This window comes from Vulpes lagopus, chromosome 13 (assembly GCF_018345385.1).
Source record: "Vulpes lagopus strain Blue_001 chromosome 13, ASM1834538v1, whole genome shotgun sequence".
Lineage (NCBI taxonomy): Eukaryota > Metazoa > Chordata > Mammalia > Carnivora > Canidae > Vulpes > Vulpes lagopus.
Window position 1 is genome coordinate 20,000,529 of NC_054836.1, and position 22,266 is coordinate 20,022,794.

At 35.7% G+C, this 22,266-nt stretch overlaps 1 protein-coding gene and 1 non-coding gene across 15 annotated transcripts in view; one reads left to right on the forward strand and one right to left on the reverse strand.

The window, feature by feature from the left end:
* Positions 1–22,266, forward strand: part of PPP1R9A (protein phosphatase 1 regulatory subunit 9A) — a 315,876-nt gene that overhangs the window by 38,233 nt on the left and 255,377 nt on the right. The window lies entirely within an intron of this gene.
* LOC121475174 lies at positions 20,045–20,151 on the reverse strand. The gene has a single exon (XR_005983643.1). It is a non-coding gene; the product is annotated as a U6 spliceosomal RNA (small nuclear RNA).

Below are 22,266 nucleotides of genomic sequence, written 5' to 3' on the forward strand. Positions count from 1 at the left end.
CATTAAACTATATCAGTTGAGTAGGCTAAAATATTTATGAACATATGTTTTGAAATTTGGAAACGTTGGAGGAAGAGAATCAATAAAGATGTAAATTTGTTTTGATAAAACAGTTTGAATCTGTTAAATACTTTCTTAGTAATCTGCTTGACATGCACAAACCACCATTAATAGAGATAAAAGAACTTGTTAACAAAGAGGTTTGCACAAGTACAAAATTTATTTTTTTGGATATTGTTTCATTAGTCTGAATATTAATTTATTTTACTAGATCTGCGGCACAGATAGTATTAGTTTTGAGAACTTATAGTCGTCAGAAAGCTAATATGCTAAGAATGTACAGAGATTATTTTTTTAAAGGAAGACTTATTTATTTATTTGAGAGAGAGACAGAGAGAGGTTGCGCTTGTGAGCGGAGGGAGAGGGAGAAGGAGGAAGGAGGCTCCCTACTCAGCCGAAGAGCCCAATGTGGGATTGATCCCAGGATCCTGAGATCATGACCTGAGCGGAGGTCAAGAGCCTGAATCTTACCTGACTGAGCCAACCAGGAGCCCCAAGATTCTTAATAAAGCTTAAATTTACACATTAAAAAGATGTATTGAGCCTTTTTTCAAACTAACATAACACCTGTACTGTAGCAAACGTTCTGAAAGCTTCTTTTCCTCTCTATAATTTACACTTTAAAGCTCTCTGGGAATACCCTGGGTAACTTAACACTTTAATGCTCCTTAGAAACCTCTGGTCTTATTGCCCAAGTATGGCCCAAAATTTTTTTCCTTCTTTAAGCTGAGATAGGTTAGCATTTCCAAAAAGTTCTTAAATACTAAGGGAGAAATGGTAGGAAAATATTTTTTTTATAGAAGAGAAATAGATGACAGGGTCTGCCCAGCTATTTTCCAGTTTTGGCTGGAGTGAGCAGAGCCAACTTCCAACGATTGAGCGGTTTACATGGGGCAACATTTAGGGCTAGCATTTACTTTTGGGAGCTTAGTGTCTGACTCTCCCTGAAACCCTCGCCTTTTTGTTTCTACCTCTGGCCCCCCCAAATTCCATAATTCACCACTGATACAAGAAGAAGGAGGAGCACTAATGGGTGACTTTCCCGAGGACTGTTTGGTTCAATGATTATATTAAGGAGGATAGTACTCAGATTTCTTGCTAGTTCTGACTCTGAGCAGGGAATGGGACACCTAGTATAGTTCAAGGAGGCTCCTCAGAATTGGGGGCAAATGCTATGACTCCCAAATAGAACAGGAAAGGGATTTATCTAAAATAACAGGCTACTATGACTTATTTTAGGGACTTTGAGACTGCTCTGAGGACAGTTAGTGGGTCAGACTGTGGCAGGGAATTCATCAAAGCGTGAAAATGTCTGAAGTGATAGCAGTGTCACAGGAACACACAGCTCTAGAAAGTTTCTTATAGGGCAGGAGCCTTAGCTGGGGCTGGTGGGTGATGATGGGGGAAGCAAGTTAGGGAACCCTAAGGAAAGGCTAACTGCAGGGTATCATGTTGAGATCATTTGCTCCTCTCTCCACTGGAATACTTCCTTCCTAGGCTTATGTCTTCTGACTAGTAGAGTGGGCATTTCAAAATGGTGTGCACTTCAAAATGACGTGTGTTACCTTCCCCAGAGTCCCATTCTTTTAGGAGGTAACTTTTATTTATTTTTTCCCTTTTTTAAAACAATACTTCTCAAACTTTTTGGTGTTAAGATTCGTTTACACAAAAATTATTGAGGGCCTTGAAACTTTTTTTTCTCATCGGATTTTATCTACTGTCCAGTGAAGAATAAATTAAGTTTCTATGGAAAGTATTTGTCTCTGCTCACTAATCTTCAGTAATTTATACCTTCCTCCACCCGCCACTTGACTTAAGACGATAGGATGGTTTCTACTTGTCATTCTTGGCGTATGAGTAGTGGAGGTTGGAAGTTTTACATTTGTCCAATTTATATAGTTTAATATAGTTCAGAGAGCTGGATTAGCAAGCCAGGCATAATGGGCTAGCCAGCTTTTTCTGATACTCATTTCCATGTAAGCAGAGTTCTGTTTTGGGATCTCTTTACTGTTTTGATGATTGATTTGGCTTTATTTCTACATCAATCACAAACTGCTTTTGTCAGTTTTGTAAGTTTTGGTATTAATGCAAAATTCCCTCACATTGTTTTTCATTAAGAGTGGCTTTGCTTGTTTTAGCCCTTTGCTCTTCTGTGTTTTAATCAACTTGTGAAATTCTTCAAAAGTTTTTTTTCCACTTTGGTTGGAATTTCTTTGAATCTATTCATGAAGTTGAGAGAATTTTTGTATCTTCTAGTCCTGAGCTATGGGAAAGTATATGGCTATACTTTTCTGTTTCTTTGGGTCTTCTTCTTTTCTCTCTCTGTGTCTCTCTCTCTTTTATTATTTAAAGATTTTATCTGGGGTTCCTGGGTGGCTCAGTCAGTTAAGCATCTGCCTTTGGCTCAGGTCATGATCTTGGAGTCCTGGGATCGAGCCCTGCATTGGGCTCCCTGCTCAGTGGGGAATCTGCTTCTCCCTCTCCCCCCAGTTCAAGTTCTCATTCTCTCTCAAATAAATAAAATCTTTTAAAAAATTTAAAAAAGATTTTTTTCTTCGCTATACCCAAGGTGGGGCTCAAACTTAACCCCAAGATCAAGAATCACCCACTCCACTGAGCCAGCCAGGTGCCCCTCAGTCTTATTTAACATCTTTATTTTATAAATTCTATAAATTTTATAATTGTATAAAATTTATATAAATTTATTTATATATAAATTTATTTATTTATAATTTATTTATAATTTATTTATATTTATTAAATATTTATATAAATTTATATAAAATTGTATGTTCAATTTTATTTTTTTATAAGTTGTATAACTTTTGTTTAAATTTTTTTTATTGGTAATGTAAATGGTCTATTTTCTTATTCATAAATTGAAAGGTAACTTTTAATGTTGTTCCTGTCACTGGTGACTTTCTGACTTTAATTTCAAAATTATTCTTGTAGATTTATTGAGTTTTCTAAAAAAGATAATCATACAATAGCTTAATAATTATAATTTATTTATTTTCTAAGCCTATAACTTTGTCTTCTTTTTCTTGTCTTACTAGGATCTTCCTTAAAATATTGACAACACGTGGTGGTAGTGGACTATTTTTGTCTTGTTCTTCATTTTAATGGAAGTGATTTCAGTATTTTATTATTACATATGACATTTGCTGTCATTTTTTGGTAGATATTCATTATCAGGTTAAGAAAGTTCTCTTCAGTTATTTATTTGGTATTCTGTTTTTAAATTTTGATTGGATATTGAGTTTCATCGAACTTTTTTTTCTGTATCTATTTAGATGATCATAGAAGATTTCTCCTTTGATTATATTAATAGGTGCTAATGGTGTGATGTTAAACTGCTCTTGAATTCCTGAGATAAATCTAATTATTGCATTTTTAATTCACTGGGTGATTTTATTTATTAACATTTTCTTCAAGAGGCTTGTACCAGTCAGTCTTTGTGAGTGAGACAAGCCCCATGGTTTTCCTTCCTTCTACTGTTTGCTTGGTTTTGGTATAAGCGTTATACCAGTCTCACACAAGGGCCCCAGAGAGTGGTTCTTCTCCTATTTTCTGAAATAGTTTGTGTAATGCTGGATTGATCTCTTTCTTGAGTGTTTGAATCAGTTTCTTGTGAGACCATATAGACATTTTTTTGTTTGTGAGATTTAAAGTTTTCATTCAATATCTTTATTTTTTTTTTTAAACAGAACTTCCTCTTTTTTTTTTTTTTTTTAAGATTTTATTTATTTATTCATGATAGTCAGAGAGAGAGAGAGAGGCAGAGACACAGGCAGAGGGAGAAGCAGGCTCCATGCACCGGGAGCCCGACGTGGGATTCGATCCCGGGTCTCCAGGATCGCGCCCTGGGCCAAAGGCAGGCACCAAACCGCTGCGCCACCCAGGGATCCCCTCAATATCTTTAAAGATATTGAATGAAAATCTTAATTTTAAAGTCATTTTTGAGACAATTTGGTAGGTTATATTTTCTGGGACATTATGCATTTTGTCTGGTTTTCAAAAGTGGTTTATAATATTATCTTATTTTTATTTTTTTTAAGACTGTATTTATTTATTTGAGAGAGAGAGAGCTCATGCGGGGGCAGAAGTATAAAGGAGAGGGAGAAGCAGACTCCCTGATGCAGGATTCGGTCCCAGAACTCTGGGATCCTGACCTGAGCTGAAGGCAGATGGTTAGTTGACTGAACCACTCAGGTGCCCTTGTCTCATTTTTGCATTTCTGTTGTATCTGTAGTTTTTAATATTGTTAACTTATCTTATTAATTTATTGTAGAGATAGGCCATATTTAGTCTTTTCAAAAGAACCAGCTTGTGTCTCTTGGTCTTCTCTGGTATTTTTTGTTTTGTTGATTCTGGCTATTTCTTTTTTCTTCCTTTCCTTTCCTTTTTTTTTTTTTTTTTGGTCTGTTCTTTTTGTAAATTCTTAATTTGATGCTTAGCTCAGTGATTTTTTTCCCTCTTTCTTCCTTTCTAATATCAGAATTTAGGACTGAATTTTGCTATGTACTGCTTTACCTAAATGTCACAAATTTTTATATTAGTATGCTTTTACTATTCACTTTTAAGTATTTCTGATTTCTTTTTTTTTTAAGATTTTATTTATTTATTCATGAGAGACACACACAGAGAGAGAGAGAGAGAGAGAGAGAGAGAGAGAGGTGAGACACAGGCAGAGGGAGAAGCAGGCTCCACACAGGGAGCCCGATGTGAGACTCGATCCAGGGACTCCAGGATCACGCCCTGGGCTGAAGGCAGGTGCTAAACCGCCGAGCCACCCAGGGATCCCTATTTCCTGATTTCTATAGTGATTACTCCTATACCTGTAAGTTATTTAGAAGTTTTAACATTTTCTAATTCATGTCTCCCCAGTTATGTTTTTGTTATTTATTTTGAACTTTCATTATGATCAGAGAATATGGTCTATATGATACTAATTATTTTGAAATTAAGACTGGCTTTAGGGCTTAGTTCATGGCTAGTTCTTGTAGCTGTTCCCCGTATGCTTGAAAGGAGTTGGTAGTCTCTAGTTCATGACAACAATTTTCCGTATATACACATTAACTCAAGTTTGGTATGTATGTTTGCTGAGTGTTTTATTAGGTTTATATATTAATAATGAGAATTGTATTTCTCTTTGACAATTTTATTTATGTATTTTGAAGCTATTTGTTAAGTACATACATGTTTCGAGGTGTTACATTTTCCTTCATATTTTTTTTAAGTCATTCTTTCCTTCTGTATCTTATATGTCATTTCATTATTTCTGCCTAAGGTCTGTTACATTTGGTACAAATAGAGCTATATGTTAGTCTTCCTTTGTTGCCCTAGTATATCTTTTTAAAAAATATTTTTGCTTGCAAACTTTTTGTGTCCTTATGTCTTAGGCATTTATGAACAGCATACCACTAGATTTTTTTAAAAGATTTTATTTATTCATAAGAGACACAGGGAGAGAGAGAGAGAGAGGCAGAGACACAGGCAGAGGAAGAAGCAGACTCCATGCGGGGAGCCCGATATGGGACTCAATCCCGGGTCCCCAGGATCACGCCCTGGGCTGAAGGTGGTGCTAAACCCAGGCTTCCCTAGTGCACTACTTATTTTTTAAGATTTTATTTATTTATTCATGAGAGACACAGAGAGACAGAGACATAGGCAGAGGGAGCCTGCTGCGGGACTCAATCCCAGAACTCCAGGATAACCACCTGAGCCAAAGCAGATACCCAACCACTGAGCTACCCAGGCGCCCAATAGTGTACTATTGATTTTTTAAATCAAACTTTTCTTTTAAATAGGGGGTTTGATCTATTTAGATTTATTATGATTATTAATGTATTTATTTTGAGCGTTTTTTTGTGTATACTCCCATTTTGGCTGCTTTTCCTCTTTTTTCCTTTCCTTTTCATGAATTCTTGAGCTTTTCCTTCAGACTTGCTTTGTATTCTCCTTAGTTTGTAAGTTACAGAGTCAATTTTTATTTGGTTGCTCTAGAAATGTGTGTTTTTATTTGTTTATGTATGTATATCTGTGTATCTTAAAGTCTATCGTTACTCAATGTTTTTACTCCCCTCTGAACCACTGAAGTAATTTTTATTCCTCTTCTTCCTATGTTTACAAAGTTGTCTATATTTTAGATCTTTTAAAAAATTTATCAGGTAGGCAATTATTATTAACACTACCATTGTTAATTAGTGTACAATTTATGCACCTGTTTTTCATTTTCTTTTTTCATTATTTATTTTGTATTCTAGATTTTCCTTTGGGATCTGGAAAGTTTTCCTGAAGTGTACCTCTTTGAATAAGGGAATATTGGTATTAATAGCTTATTGGTATTAAGCTCTCTTATGTTTTTGTCTGAAGATTTACGCATATTTTAAGCAACATTAAATAGTACACTATTGGGCGCCTGGGTAGCTCAGTGATTGAGTATCTGCTTTGGCTCAGGTGGTTATCCTGGAGTCCTGGTATCGAGTCCCGCAGCAGGCTCCCTCTGCCTATGTCTCTGTCTCTCTCTTTGTGTCTCTCATGAATAAATAAATAAAATCTTAAAAAATAAGTAGCACACTGTTTGGTTCATATTGTAGTAAAACAAATTTTGTGTAAAATCTTTACTTCTTAAAATATATATCCAAGTGTAATCATTTTTGTAATATCTGTTGCTTCATTTTATGCATTCCCCAATGCTCTTCCTGTGGCATGGATAATCAAGAATAACCTGTAGGAGATTCAGAATCTTTTTCTATTACAAAATGCCCTAAATAGCCCTCCTATTTCCTTTGATTCCCACTGGATAGTACTTTCTTTTTTGTTCTAATTGCTGTCCTATAAAAATATCTGAACTCGACGTGTTTTACTTTTCTTAGTTCCCCTAACTGTCTGGGCACTGAATTTCCTCATAGGAGAGGAATAGATATTCTCAGTCAATTCTCAGTTGTTGCAAATGTGTTATTTCTGTTGGTTTTCAATATCAGTGCGTATTTGAGGGAGAGGTAGGACTTCAGATATTTTACTTTCCTACTTGTAGTTCTGACATTGTGATAACTTGCAGGACTGTCTCCAAAGTTACCAGTCTCCTGTAAGCTTGCCCCACTTTGTGATCAGTCCCGACTTAGGCTTTCGGGCCAGTATTGATTCAATTGGGGAAGTTTAGGGGTTCTGTTGCTGCTGTGAGGGAAGGAGACTTTCTTGCTTCCTGTGCTTGGTTATCCTGCATTCATGGTACCTTGGCAGCCTTCGCTGGGATTTTGGTGTCTGCTGCCAGGCCTGCCTGCCTACCTGCCAGCCTGTACCTGTCGCAGTTTTGCTCATTCTATCCTGTTGCCTGTCCAGTTACTTCTGGTCCCCAGCTTGGTTGGATTCCTTCCACCAGTGAATGCTGCTGGATAAACTTCCAAGCTGTCATTTCAGGAGGCGTGTCTTATTTTGTTGCTATGTGAACCCCTGTGCTAAAGTACCTGTGGGCATTTCAGAAAAAACACAGTTGATTTGTTTTTTTTTTGTTTTTTTTTTAAATTTTTATTTATTTATGATAGTCACACAGAGAGAGAGAGGCAGAGACACAGGCAGAGGGAGAAACAGGCTCCATGCACCGGGAGCCCGACGTGGGATTCGATCCCGTGTCTCCAGGATTGCGCCCTGGGCCAAAGGCAGGCACTAAACCGCTGCGCCACCCAGTTGATTTGTTACACAAGCTTTCAAAAGAGAAATTAGCTGCAAGTGAGAAACCTTATTGGAAACATAGTGAGTGTTAATATTCTTGGGTTCCGGTTTATTTCCAAATAAAAATATAACCACCCCCTGGTGTCCCAAGGATGGATTTTAAATCTTTCATTTTGTTTGTAAATATCAATTTCTTATTGCATGTCATTTCTTCATTCTTCATTTAGCATTTAATATCACTGTCATTTTTAATTTGACTAAACAAATGGATTCTTTTTGTATAGTACTGACATGTTACCTAGTTGAGTACTTTCCTTCTTTTTTTAAAATTTTTTTTTAAAGATTTTATTTATTTATTCATGAGAGAAAGAGAGAGAGAGAGAGAGAGAGAGAGAGAGAGAGAAGCACAGACACAGGCAGAAGCAGGCTCCATGCAGGGAGCTGGACGCGGGACTCGATCCCGGGCCTCCAGGAACACACCCTGGGCTGAAGGCAGCGCTAAATCGCTGAGCCACCCGGTCTGCCCAAGTTCTTTCCTTCTTTAGGCGTCACCGAGTGATTAATTTTTGTAAGTCAATGGAAGTTGCACTGTAGTATGACTGGTTAAAATTTTATAAATTGATGCAGCACTGGTAAAAAAAGTGTTTTCCAGAACATATGTTTTTGTCCCCATGAGTTATACTTCTAAGTGTAAAGGCAAATGGGAACAGTAAATGTATTAGATTTTTTTTTCTTAAATAATTCTGTCGTCATATTGGTATCTTTAAGTAATTTTTCTTTCCTCTGAATTCCCAAGCCTGATGGCTTATGTTAATTTTTTGTATGAATATTCACTTTTTATTTAAAATATAGAAGTAGTTTACATATGTAGATCACCAGCCCCCTGAAAGCAAATTCTACCTTTCTTAACTCCACAGACCCTAATTCAGTGTATGTTCACAGTGTATAGGCCAGCTTCAATCAGTGTCTCAATAAAAATAGATCAGATGAGCTAGCATTCATGTTTAGATTCAGAATTTCATTTGTCAGTATTTGCAAAGATGTGGGTAATTAAAAGATAACTACTTTCCCACAGCTTCTGGTATCCAGATATCAGTATACGTGATAAGTTTTTTTTTTTTTTTAGCTTTTCTTTTCATAAATTGTTAAACATCAAAGTGGTTTTCCATCATACTTAAATATATCTTTCAAAATATAATTATCATTATATTCTTTATTTCTTTTAGCATAGATGAGACTTATTAAATCACAGAGTTCTCAAGTTTTATGTCTTATTTTGGAACAAGTAGAAAATTTCATTCCCTATACCCTTTGTTTTAAAACTATACTGCAGCAGATTTTCTTTGTTAATAGTGGACTTATTATTGGCACTACCCCAGATGGCTGAAGGGGAAGACAGTTTCTGCCTCAGTCATTCATAGCATAAAGGGGTAGGGCAGCCCAGATTCCAGTCTAGCTACTCAGCCATCATACCTGACGAGGGTAGCCCTGGAGTTTCTCATCCCTTAAAAATTTTTTGTGTTTCTGAGTACAACCCTGTCAATATTATTGATAACATTCGTGGAAGACTATGTCTGAAAGAAGGAAGAGTCTTGTGAAAAAGTGATTCTGCTGGATAGAAAAGGAAAAAAGAATGTTTTGGGGGAGTATTGGTGGAAAGATGGAAGCCAGAATTGTAGGAAGAGAGTGATCAGGAGGCAGTTGGAAGTGCGACTTGCTGGATATTGTCAGGTGTGGGTAGAGCTGGGTTCCAAAGGTTAATTAGGTAAAGGGGATTGATATGGTTTCTCTTGTTTTTTGTTTTTGTTTTTTTTTCCTGATGAGGATATTTATATAGGCTGTAGGTTTATTGTATTATTGAAGGTGGTATGCCTTCAATACAATGCCTGTTACCTCTAAAATTATCTGTGTAAAATTTGGGGGCAAATTTTCATCATTTAACAAATAAGGGAATCTGAATTCTTATTTTTTTCTCTTGCTATCAAAGAGACTTATAATGATTAGCCTTGGTGAAGTTAAAAATTGTTACCTGGTTGATCACACTAAGCCAACTTTGCTAGAACCCCGCTCACCATACCTCTTTTTGTTGGAACATCAATAATAATAGGAAGTAAGCCATACTAAGTAATGCAATTTTAATTTTTTCTTGATATCTTGACCAACTAGTTATGAGAAGGCACCTGTAGATTTGATAGGTCTGCTGTCATGATTTCTGGGTTGAAATTTTACGAGTAGCTAATAAACTTCTTTTTATATTAAAAAGTGTGTGAGACATTGATATTCTATTAATCATTAATTGGACATAAGAGTGACTTCTAAGTGCCCACTGAAGGTAGGATATAATGTGTGCTTTGTGTGCAAAAAAGCTTAAAATGAGACCAGTGGGTCTCAGTAGACCCAACACCTGCCAAAAACATGGTAGAAGCTATTCATATTCTGTGAATAATGTACCTACCATAAAGAGTTTATAAATTTGACACCTGATCCTGTGGCCTCTGGCTTTGATCCAAATGTCTCTCTAGCCTGAACTTTCCCCTTCTTCCAGATATTTCTGTGGCCAGTTCCTGGTATCCAGGTCACCATGCCTACAGGCCTTCCCTGTTCTCCAGTTTACGTTAGCCTCTTGGGCTCCGTTGAATCAGTTTTTGTTTTCACGATGTAACTTCTTGATACCTGATGTATTCTTCTTCAGTTATTCCTCTCCTATTAGAATCTATGCTCCATTACACTGCCTTTCTCATTCACCTCTTTATCCCTGATACCTGGAATAAGGCAGGTTCTGAAAAATGTTCACTAACTGAATGTGTACGTTTTCCATTCAAACTTTTTGTTGGTTGTTATTTGTTACAGTGGGACTGTGGGAGTTATTATAGGAATAACTGAGTATTGAGCCCTAAAACATAACAAATGGCTGTATCAAATTAGTGCTCGGGTTAATATTCTGTGGTTTCATTAAGTCATCAGCAAAATTAAGCTAAGCTTTGTGACTGTATTTGCATTTTTGTTACATTGATTACACATTTATTTCCATTCATAAAAATTAAAACCTGGCTAAAATCCCAGATTGTATAGACAATTTCTTTTTTAAATTGACTTGGTTATTTTCAAGGAAAAGAAACATTTTCTGTATTGCTGCCCAAATTCCATTTTACAACAGCAATATGGTTTAAAAATACCAAGGATGAATGTAGTTACATGTTTTACAGATTACAAAGTTGAGAAAATAGTTAATGAATGACTACTACAAAGTTAATGAAAATAGTTAATGAGCTACGAGTAGAAAGTAAAATAAAGTTTTCGTTTATATCCAGACTAAGTCAGGAGTGTTCTTTCATTATGGCATTCTAGATTTAATTTGGGTATAAATGAAAGCACAGAGCGTGTCAAGATTAGTTAAGTATTTCATTTTACTTTTGGAGAGAGTTATTTACTTTTACCTTCAGTATTCAGTAACCACTGATAGTTGAAGGGATTATATGAGTTCATATTCTGTAGAAGTAGTAGCACTTTTAAAATCTGTCATTAAGTTTGCCTTACTAATTTAATGTTTTTAGCACTCCTGAGCATGGTGATTACATGCAGAAAAAATTACCCAGAGATTATATTGACGTTAAAAATTAATATGTAAAGTGAAGATTCAAATTCCTAAGTTTTTTTTTAAAGATTTTATTTTAAAAAAATAAAGATTTTATTTATTTATGAGAGACAGAGAGAGGCAGAAACACAGGCAGAGGGAGAAGCAGGCTCCATACAAGGAGCCTGATGCGAGACTCAATCCCAGGTCTCCAGGATCACACCCTGGGTTGCAGGCGGTGCGAAGGTGGCGCTAAACCGCTGAGCCACCTGGGCTGCCCCCTAGTTTTTTTTTTTTTTTTTTTTTTAAGGTTTTATTTATTTATTCATGAGAGAGAGAGAGAGAGGCAGAGACACAGGCAGAAGGAGAAGCAGTCTTCATGCAGGGAGCCCGATGTGGGACTCGATTCCGGGTCTCCAGGATCAGGCCCTGGGCTGAAGGCAGTGCTAAAATGCTGAGCCACCTGGACTGCCCTCAAATTCGTAGTTTTACCTTTGGCATGTAAGTTCAGCTTATATTAAGTCATATTATTGTTGTTCCAGGTCTGTCAAATTTTGAACAATTTAAAGGTATTGAATGATACTTAGTCACATTTACAAACTTAAATAACTTAAGCCATTTATAACTCTATGTAAAATTTATTATATTTGACTTAAATATTTTTTCTGAGAACAGCATAGTTCCTATACATATCTCACAGATTAAAATTATAAGTATGGTGACTCTAGGGGCACCCTGGGTGCCTCAGTGATTGAGCATCTGCCTTTGGCTCAGGTCATGATCCTGGAGTCCTGGGATAGAGTCCTACTTCAGGCTCCCCAAAGGGAGCCTGCTTTTTCCTCTGCCTATGTCTCTGCCTCTCTCTCTGTGTCTCTCATCCTTTGCCTATGTCTCTGCCTCTCTCTCTGTGTCTCTCATTAATAAATAAATAAATAAATAATGAATGAATGAATGAATAAATAAATAAATAAATAAATAAAGTGACTCTAAAATTCCCCTAATATGTCAACACTGTGTATATAGAGTTAGGTAGAAATACTTAGAATCATTGATCTAATTCAGTTACTCAATTTTGTCTTTTGGTTGGAATTAGAAGTCTGGCCTATCACCATAATAGACCAAATTCTCTTAAAAGTTATGGATCCTTAAAATGTAATTGAACTTATTATTATATAATAGTAATGAAAGGTGTTTGATTCTCCCAAATATTTTTTACATTTAATTATAAATCTCTTTAGGATTATGTTATCCCAAGTAGTTTTCTCAACTTTTGAGACCGTGTGAGGAATTTGAACAAGATGCTTATCAGATTTATGTCATTTCATTTCATAGATACACTAAACTTTATTTATAGGTAACAGGGAGGTACTAAGTTAGTTCCTTCTTAACCATACAGCCCACGTCCCTAATCTCATGTAGAGAATGTAGTCTGTAATACTTTGGATTTTGTATTTCTTTGGCTCATAAGATAATTAAATATCTTTCCCCTGAACTTTAAAGAACTTTGAAATTGATGGAATTAACTAACTTTTTTTTTTAATGTTCTTTATGTCTGCTGGAGCACAAAAATCTTACTGATATTAAAAATATCTGATAGAATGCTGGCATTCACTTCTACAGATATTAAATAAAAATAATCAGTGAGCTCTGTTAGTCTCTTGACCCTTCTTCAAGGATTTGGGTATGTCTTCTGTACTATGGGGAAAGAAAAGAAAGTGCTCTCAAAAGGTACCCTGTTGCTAATTCTATGATATCTTTATGTTATAAATGATAGCATCTGTTCCTTTAGGTTTAGGTCAAAATAAAATGAAGAGAAAATTCTGAAGTCCCTTTAGAAAGTAGGGGAAGAGAAAAGAAATAACACTTCAGTCTTGTATTTTGCCAGGCATTTTACATTTCTTATCTGACTTAAATTTATTTCATTCTTACCATATACCTGTCAGGGAGGTGTTATTAGTTCCTCATAAAGTATCTTTGCTTATAGATAAAGAGATAGTGGTTCAGTGACAGTAACAACTTGCCAGAGCTCATAAAACTATTAAATGGTGGAGCCAGACTTTGAGTCTAGATCTGTTTGTTTCCAGATCTCTTTCCCTGCCTTGTCAGAAGATAAATGAAAATAAAATGGAGATTGTATTCATGTAAAAATGTTACTTCTGGTTGAAGTGTCCTCATATTTGCTTGCTTTCCCTGCCAACATATTTAGTAGAAAAGCAAAGTTTAGTGCATTTCCTGAATTACCTGTTGAGTTCTGTAGATTCACTTGTTGACAGGGAAAGATGCATGTTCTGTAGAGCTGGCATCCATTTACGGGTTCCATAGCTTTTTTACTATGTACATTTTTGATAGGTAGAGGGGAGAATTGAGTAGTGATATGATACAGCTAGTCTGGCTAAGTTCATTACCTTTCCATCTCTGATTTGTTCTTTTCTCCTTCCTCTGCTATAGAAGAAGGAAACAAAAACTGACCCGTAAAGTGACAGACTTGCCCATTAAGGGTATTCAGATATGCTACCTAAAGTGCTACCCCACTTTGGTATGAGGGTTATTTTGAGCTGAAGGAAATTCAGTCAGCAGATGCCGGAAGAATTCTCTGTCCTCCCCTTACCTGCCTAAAAGCAGGGCATGAATTTCCTTCATAAAGGTATCCGTCATCCTGTCCTGTGGGAAAGAAAGAGAGTGACTCTTTCTTACTGGATTTGGGGAGTTGGCACTGAGGTGAATCTGCATAAATAAACTTTATTAAAATAGCTCTTCCGTTAGTTTCCCCCATATATTGTCTAGTCACTCAGAATTCATTGTCCTGTGAAGAAAAGGGGATTTACCCTTTTCTTTTTAAAAATGTTATATAAGCCCCTGAGTCTAACTACTTCTATGTTTTACTTCTTTTCTGTGACCTCCCGTGCACCTAAGATATTAATAAAAATTGTATGCCTTGTCTCCTGCTAATCTCTTTTGTTAATTTAATTTACAGGCTAATCATTTCTGAGCTGAAGAGAGTAGAAGAAAAGGTTTTTTTTTCTCCTCAACACCTACAAGGGAAACTCAAGTCTTATGAAGGATAGTTTCTTTTTCATATAACTGGGTTATCTTTTAGCTGTATCAAATATTATGCTTTTCAAAGTGGTATTGTGACTAATAAATATTAGCTATTATTCTGATTACTCAGTGGGTTGGGTAGGACAGCTTATTCCTATTTTATTAATAAATAAATTTTAAAAATGAATAAGCAAAGTCACTTACCTCAGGCTAATTCAGAGTAGAAAAATCTATAATCTTTTAAACAAAATGGAAGACTATGAGGTTCCTTATAAATATAAAATTAGATTTAGAGGAGTCCCAGCCGTCCTTTCACATAGGAAATTGGAGCATATAAGGAGTTAAGGTTAATTTTAGAAATGACTGGTGCCCCCTTTGCAAAAACTACTCAGAAATATTTGTACCCACTGTGGTAGCAAATAGTGCCAAATTTGGATGTAAATGGCTTCTTAGGCAGCAAATTACTATTTAAAGTTTGAATTAAAGTATTTGGAAAATGTTTTCCCTAGCCCTTTAACACACTCTAATTTTACTTGTGATTTGAGAATATATCCTAGAACAGATTTTTATTGATACAACCAATGTATTCGGGCAGAGCCTGACAATCAGCATGTCTGAGGATGCTCATTTTGCATTAATTTATGAATTTATTTGATTATTACAGAAATATCTGAATGCTCATTATGTGCCTAATATGTATCTTGTAATAGATATATTGAATCTACTTTTTGAATCTTCAGCGAGTTTTAGGATGCAAACTTACTTTAGATTCAAATGAATTTCCTGAGGTTCATTGCAGCCTAATGAATTCCCTACTCTTAAATCTAATCAACTATCAGGAGTGTCAGAAGGCATTCTCCCAGAATCTCCCCCTCACACCTTTTTCTTACAGTCCACCTGGGTATCCAACCTTTATATAGAGTGAGTTTAAAAAATATACTCGTTGACATCCAGTTCATTTTCCTATTCTTCCGCACATATTTCTGTGCAATTCGTTGTTCCTAAAATGTATAAATCACACAAAAATGTGCTACTGCTCAGATATCTGTTAAAATTTCAGTAGAGACTGTTAACTCTAGTAGCTTAGCTGTTCTTAGATTTTTAAAGAAATCTTTGATAAAATAAGATTGTTTGATATTATTATGCTGAGTTATCAGATGAAACTAGTGGGTTTCATCTGATAAAAATGATAAAAAAAAAGCCACTCAACATTTTTACAAATATTCAAAAAGAGTTTTACCCCAATGTTTGGGGATTTATGATACATGACCCTATATTGGATTTCTTTAACCTCTTCCTCATAAGAGAACCTCGCTTTTCTGTTTAAAGAAATGTAGAAGTTACTCCTTATAAGGAGAAAATCTAGAGTTCTGTTTATAAGCATGTTGTATTAAAAAACAAAACTATGAAGTTGAAAATTCAGATAAATAGCTAGTGAAATTACCTTGCATTAAAAAATACATTGAAATCATGCAAATGGGTTCTGAAGAATAAATATACCTTCAATGCAATGAAATCCACCTTAAGTTTAGGCTTGATCTTGGGAGTCTGAGTGACTACGGTGTCATTGACTTGAGTATAACGGGACTAAGTATATTCCCACTAGAGCCAAGCTAGCATATTAACACAGGTTCTTTGAATTTCTGTATCTGTGAGTTTCCATTTAGGCGGAAGACTTGCCACAGAATAATTCATAGTACCTCTCTGAGAAAGAAATTTTCTTTTCTGGATTTACTTCATCTTCATATATGCTTTCTCAGTGAAACAATTTGCTTTTGAATATAGGAAGGGGTAGCATTTAACATTCCAAATAGAAATCACTTAAATATAGCAAAAATCTCTATTCAGGATGCTTGAGGAGTCAAGCATTCAGGTTTATAGATCACGTAGCCTTTATGTAGACAACTAATTCTCCAAATATCAAAATAAAATAACTTAAATAGGAAAGAATTTTGAATGTAGTGTTTTTGTACACATGCAATGTAAACATGACATTTTAGACTTTTGAAATGAATTTCAGGTTTACTAATTATACAACACTTAACCTGTATTGGGGAAGCATGGAATGAAAATCTGTGAATGAGAATTTCCAAATTCTAATATGCCAAATAAATCAGTTTGCAATTATAGGTATTATATTTATAATAGTTTCATTGAGTTAAAAATTCACATACCATGAAATTGTTTCTGTATATTCACAGAATTGCTCAACCATCACCACAAGCAATTTTAGAAATGTTCATGACTCCAAAAAGGAATACTATACCAAGTGACTCCTCTTGCCCCTATCACCCCATCCCTAGGCAACTTCTGATCTATTTCTGTGTCTCAGTTTCCTGTTATACACATTTTATAGAATCATAGGATATGCAATTTTGTGTCTGGCTTCTTTCACTTAATAAAATGTTTTCAAGGTTTATTCATGTTGTAGTTTGCATTAATACTGTATTCCTTTCTGTGGCCAAATAATATTCCCTTCTGTGGATATACCATATTTATTTATCCATTCATCAGTTGATGGCTATTTGTGGTTCTTTTACCTTCTTGGCTATTATGAATAATGCTGCATATGTTTTTGTAGGGACATAGGTTTTTGTTTCTTTTGGATATATGCCTAGAAGTGTATTTGAAAATGTTAATTTTACATTGTTAAAAGTAAATAGATTTCTAATGAACTGACATAAGGAAAGATCTTTGAGTAGTGGAAATGGGTCTCTAGCATTGAAACTTTTTGTATCTCTAATTTCTTATATGGCAGGTGAGTGTTAGACCAGAAGATTTCTGTCCATTTAGACTGTAAGAGGTGTGTGTGTGTGTGTTTTCATTTGGCAAATATTTGCAAAGTATCTATTCTGTGGCAGATTTGTACCAAGACTTGGAAATAGTGCATCTTCAGAGGAGCTCAGAGGCTAGTGGGAAGGTGAGGAGGAGGGGAAAAAAGGGTAGAATTCTTAAGTCAACAGATGGAAGCCGGTGTTGGGCATGTCGGGAGAGTGGTAATCACTGAACGCTGGTGGACCAGTGAGCAGTGGTACCTCACGCATTGGGGGCCACGGTGTGAGTGAAGGGGTATCTGGGAAAATGTCTTGGTGAAGATGATGCTTAAGCAACCCTCAGGAAGTCAGACAACTGGATTATTGGATAAAGGGCATTTTATTAACAGAAGTTGCTTGGTAATCATTTTGTTCTTAAAATTTTAGCTAAATCAATTGTTAAAGTTGACCAAGCAGAAAAAGACTGCAACACTTTTTTGTCCTTACTACTCATTGCAGAAGAATGTAAAACAAGCTGATTAAGCTTAAAAATAACTCAACTCTTACTTGAACCATTCTAGTCACTTTATTTTATTTTTTCTTTATTTATTTTTTTAAGATGGGATGTTCCCATTTTTTTTTTAAATTTATTTATTTATTTATTTATTTATTTATTTATTTATTTATTTATTTATTCATGATAGACATATATATATAGAGAGAGGCAGAGACATAGGAGGAGGGAGAAGCAGGCTCCATGCCGGGAGCCTGACATGGGACTCGATCCTGGGACTCCAGGATTAGGCAGGCGCTAAACCGCTGAGCCACCCAGGGATCCCCTATTCTAGTCACTTTATAAACTATTTGGGATCAGCCTGTGAGAATTCAATTTTTTTTCAAGAAGAAATTAAATTTTATTTGTTTAATAAACATTTAATTTTTTCATAAATACCTCACAAGGAAATGCCGGGGAATGGTGTTGGCTGAGGGTCTCTTGATGAGAAAGCCTCAGAATGGAGTTGTTTGGGCTAGGGATGTGGATCTATGTACCGCATAAGTGTGGCCAGCTTCAACCTGGGCATGGGTGGGGTGGTGATTATGAGCTTGAGTCTCGGCTACAAGTCCCATCAGAGATCTCCAGGAGATCTGCCAGGAGAAGCCTTTTTTGCCCCCCTGTAACTTAAGGTGTGCAATGTTTTGATTTGATACTTTTTATATCGCAGTATGATTACCACTGGGGCATTAGCTAACACATTCATCATGTCCTGTAATTATCCTTTCTTTCTTGTTGTTAGTGTGTTTAAGATCTAGTGTCTTAGCAACTTTGAGGAATATGATAGTAATATTGTTTAATGTAATCACAATGTGTGCATTAGAACTCTGGGACTTACCTTCTTACTGGAGGTTTATACCATTGACCAATCTCTCTATAATTCCTCCACCCCTCTGCACTCTGTTTCTGTGAATTTGACTTTGTTTGCTTCCACACATAAGTGGTATCATGCAGTATATGCCTTTCTCTGTCAAACTTACCTGAGTTTTCCTAATGTCCTTAGAGTCCATTCGTGTTGTCACAAATGGTGGGATTTCCTTCTTTCTTATGGCTGAATAATATTCCATTGTGTGCGTGTGTGTGTGTGTGTGTGTGTCACAGTTTTATCCATTCATCCACTGATGGATGGTTAGGTTGTTTTCATATTTTGGCTGTTGTGAATAATGCTGTGGTAAACGTGAAAATGCAGATAACTCTCCCAAACCCTGTTTTTATTTACTTTGAATATAAGTGGGAAGTGGGACTGATGGATCATACAGAGTTCTATTTGTAATTGTTTGAGGAACCTCCATATTGTTTTCCATATTGGCTGCACCAGTTTCCAACAGTACACGAGGGTTTCTTTTTCCACATCCTCACCAACACTTGTTATCTCCTGTCTTTTTAAGGATAGCCAGTCTCACAGGTGTGAGTGATACTTCCTTGTTGTTTTGATTTGCATTTCCCTGATGATTGGTGATACTGAGCACCTTTTCATGTGCCTGTTGGCCATTTGTATGTCCTCTTTGGAGAAATGTCTATTCAAATACTTTGGCCATTTTAAAATTGGATTTTTGGGGGGAGGTTACTGGGTTGTATGAGTTATTTAGATAATTTGGATGATAACACTTACCAGAGAATGGTTTGCAAATATTTTCTCCCATTCTGTAGGTTTTCCTTCCGTGTTGTAGATTGTTTCCTTTGCTGTGCAGAAGCTTTTTTAGTTTGATGTAGTCCCACTTACTGATTTTTGCTTTTGTTGTGAGAATACACAGTTTTTTACTCATTTTGTATAAGCAGGTGAAGTGTATGCAACTTTGGAATCTTTCCTTTGTGGTAATTTGTAGTAATCATGGTGATGTTCCCATTGGAGTATTTGCAAGTGATTGTGGGTCACTGGAGAAACAAACAACAACGAAAAAAAGGTGAGCTGAGAGTTGTTTTAACTTGTAGGAGCAACAATCTAGTTGAAATATAAAAATATTTGCTAGTGCTATTAAAAAGGGAAATATGACGGAGTTTGTCTATAAATTGAAATTTTCAGGTTTTAAAATTGATCAGGTTATAAGTATTCTTTCTACTCCTGTCAGATTCTTTGTGTTTTATAACCATCATTTCCTTTAAAACTTGGTTTAAAGCTCTGCCTTGAAGGAAGTCTTCAATCATGAAAAACTCCCCTTATGTTATTTTCCCCTAGCATACTGATCTACAGTTTATTACCTAGTTTATAGTCTCATAATGTATTGATTTAAAATAAAAGTGCAGAGATATATCTGCCCAGACCATTGATAGAGGCACACATAGAAGGTGTCTGTGGGACATGAAGGCAACACTTACTTTAATTTTTAATTTTTATTTATTTGTTTATTTTTTAAAGATTTTACTTATTTATTAATGAGAGACAGAGAGAGAGAAAATATGGAATGCTTCATGAATTTGTGTGTCATCCTTGCACAGGGGCCATGCTAATCTTCTCTGTATCGTTCCAATTTTAGTATATGTGCTGCCGAAGCGAGCACAACACTTACTTTTAATTCATAAATGCACCTATCTGTATTTTCATTTGTCCTTGTTTTTGTACATATTATTTCAAGGTCTTGTTATTATAATTAGGCAGTTTGTCTCTTCCAAGTTTTAGTTCCAAATCTGTACAGGGTAAGATTCATATTGACCTCAGCTTTCATGATTTATTACATCGATGCAAATCAAACATAGAACAAAGAGAAGGGAAACAACCTTTTATAGAAGAAGCAACAACTTCTGCTGTTAAGATATATATATATATTTTTCCTACAAATGTGACAGGCTGCTCATTCTCTGGCAATGACCTCTACCTTGGCCCTGCTCAGCTAGCATGATGGCTCTTTGTGCAAATATTTTCTCAACCTTCAATTTGTCACAAGTAGCTGGGCATTATCCCATGAATAATAGATCTGTGATTTTTCTAGCATTAGCAGAGTGGCCTGGGATACTAACTTGTTCCAGCTGTGTTTCCTGGATTTGGTTTTTCTTCTCAGGAACTGGTCTTGCTGCGCAGGAAGAAAATGAATGGCCAGTTAAATAGATTGCAGTAGGTGTGTACTGGCTTGGTCCTGAGGAAGATTAATCTGAAGATAGATTGAGAGCACTTGAAATACTTTAGGCTTTTGATGATCTGAATGTTGTAGGTCACCATATCATGAGGTCAGGTGGCTGCAGTGTTACCAATAGACTGAATCTTAGAGAGACTTGCCAAAAAGTTCATTCTGAATATAATACGCACTTTGATTCCAAGTTCCATGCTCTTTCCAATCCATGGTAGTGTATAAAGACCAATGAAGTAAATAGATTTTTAATGGTGAAAAAATAACTACTTCCTGAACAGAATCATTAAAAAAGAAGAGTAGAAATTACTACATTTCCTTAACGTTTTAGTTATTTAGAAGTTCAGTTCCTTCACTTTTTTGTTTTAGGAGATGTTTGTTGCTTTACTTAAATGCTGTGAAAACAAGGAACCACCACAAAATAGAGTAAAAATATATCTACTGCATCATAAAAATAATGTATGTGTTTATGTATTTTTGTTATTGCTGTCTGCTAAGGTATTTTCTGCCTTAGATTATCAATGCCTGTAGTTAAAAGGGCCAGACTGTTGATTTAATCTAATGATGTTGAGTCTTATATTGTGTATTGAAAGAAATATAGAAGTTTAGATTGGTAGAATGAGAGGAGATCTTTCTGAGAAGAAGTGTAACTTGAATAAAATCATGTTTTGGGGAGTGCTGGAGTTAATTGATTTAGTGTAGTTGATGATTCCTTTATGCTAGCCCTCAGATTTGGACATAATGGAAGGGATAATAAAGACCACTATTGCCTATTGTTGAGTAAGGGAGGGATTTTAAAAAAATGCTTTAGGAAGATTGTTGAGACCTAATGGAAGGCTAGGAGGACATCTGAAAGCAATTGCAATGTGTTGTGTCGAGAGCCATGAAGGGGTTTGGGACTTAAGCTTTGCCTTGACAAATACAAAGAGAGGAGTGGATATTGGGGAGTTCAGTTATCAGTGGTGGAGTATGTCAGACTAAAATAAGTACAGTCATTGAAGTAGGAATTCGCATTTTGAGTCTGGATTTGTGATTGGAGTAGAGGGCTCCTGGGGGATAAGAGAGATAGGTTGGGATCAACCAGACTATAGGAGGTCTCAAAAATTAGGAAGATGAGTTTTAATTGTGGTGCGTAAGTCAAGACAACTTATAGAGCAGGGAAAACAGAAATGGTGTTTGAGAAATTTCAATTTGAGCAATTGTTGACACATTTAGGTTTTAGGTTCTTAAAGTCTGGCAGCAATAGGATTTGCAAGAGGAAGGGTGTGAGATACTAGATGAACTGAATGAGTTAAGGATGAATCTACTCTAGAGGTTCTCAAACTTGAATGTGCATAAGAATCACTTGAGGAGCTTGCTAAACATTTCCAGATAACACCTTTTGAGGTTCTGATTTTAGAAAGATGGGTGGAGGGCAGAAATCTGCATTTTTTTTATAGGTACTCTAGGTAATTGTGATGTAAATGGCACACAAAAGTTTCCAATTAGAGATACCTGGATAATCTTAGACTAAAAAAACGGAAATTAGGGGAGTAATTCTGTGTGGCAGAT